The following is a 1,281-nucleotide window of genomic DNA, read 5'->3' as shown; positions in this document are numbered from 1 at the left end:
TATGAGGGGTAATGGAGTCAACCAGACCTTAATGATACAGGTAATACCGAGTAAGTGCTGTATACCGACTAGTTTTGCCCCAGATGTTGTTGCAACATGAATGGGGAATATAACATGGGTCGTGTATTAGCGTGTGTATATATAAAAAAGAATGAGATAAAGAGACCAATGGTATAAATAAATTTATATTTTATGTAGAATGTCTTACAGCTGTTTCAGGGAAAATTCAATGTATCCCTTAATCGGAGACGGTAATAGTAGAACATAAGGATTATTACATCTGTATTATTACATTTGCAGTGAGAAATGAGAGTGATGCGGAGAAGAAAAAACAAAGAAGAAAAAGTACTTGGAGTATAGTTCCATTCCAACAGTAAATATCGAAGAGAGGATGAAACCGATAAACTGTCCACAGTGTGTCTACCCCATGTGAAAGGCCTCTCCGAAAAGATATAAAAGATATGCGGCCCATATGACATCAGGACGGTTTCAAAAGTAATACAACACTTCGCAAATATCTCCTTCGAGTAAGACCACCAATAGAAGAGAATAGGACTAAGAACAGCGTGTACTCCATCCCATGCAGCTGTAGTAGGTTATACAAAGGCGAAACATGCTTCCCCCTTAAAATACCTGTAGAGGAACATCACAAAACTGTGACATGTGGAGATATTGATAAATCGGGTATAGCTGATCATGTATGGAAAAGTGGAGAGCACCTCCCCTTGTGAGATGAAGTTATAATAATAGACAGAGAACACCACTGGAAAATACGAAAACTAAAAGAAGCAGCACATATTCTAGGACATAACAACCTCCTAAGCAGACCGAGTGCAAATATGAACAGCATATGTGAACCGGTATTATGGAAGGACAGGCGAATATTAGATTTATAAGCCCTAAGATTCACTCCATAATTGCCCAGGGGCATGGCTAATGGCATCTGGCTTGAAATCAGAAACAGAGGGGTTTATCATAGCAGCCCAAGATCAATGCCTACCTACAAAGAACTACCAGGCCAACATATTAAAGAACGGCAGCTCCCCATTATGTCGTATATACCAACAACAAAATGAGACCATCGATCATGTTGTCTCCATGTGCAGTCTGCTTGCGCCTACAGAGTATCTCAACAGGTATGATAGAGCTGCACAATATATTCACTGGGTAATATGCAAAAACCTGGACTTGCCCCATGATAAAAACTGGTGGGAACATAAATCACCCACAGTACTTGAAAATGATCACATCGCACTCCTCTGGAACTTCACCATTCAAACT

Source organism: Octopus bimaculoides, chromosome 1 (genome assembly GCF_001194135.2).
Source record: "Octopus bimaculoides isolate UCB-OBI-ISO-001 chromosome 1, ASM119413v2, whole genome shotgun sequence".
In the NCBI taxonomy this organism is placed as follows: domain Eukaryota; kingdom Metazoa; phylum Mollusca; class Cephalopoda; order Octopoda; family Octopodidae; genus Octopus; species Octopus bimaculoides.
Note: the sequence above shows the minus strand (reverse complement) of the source record.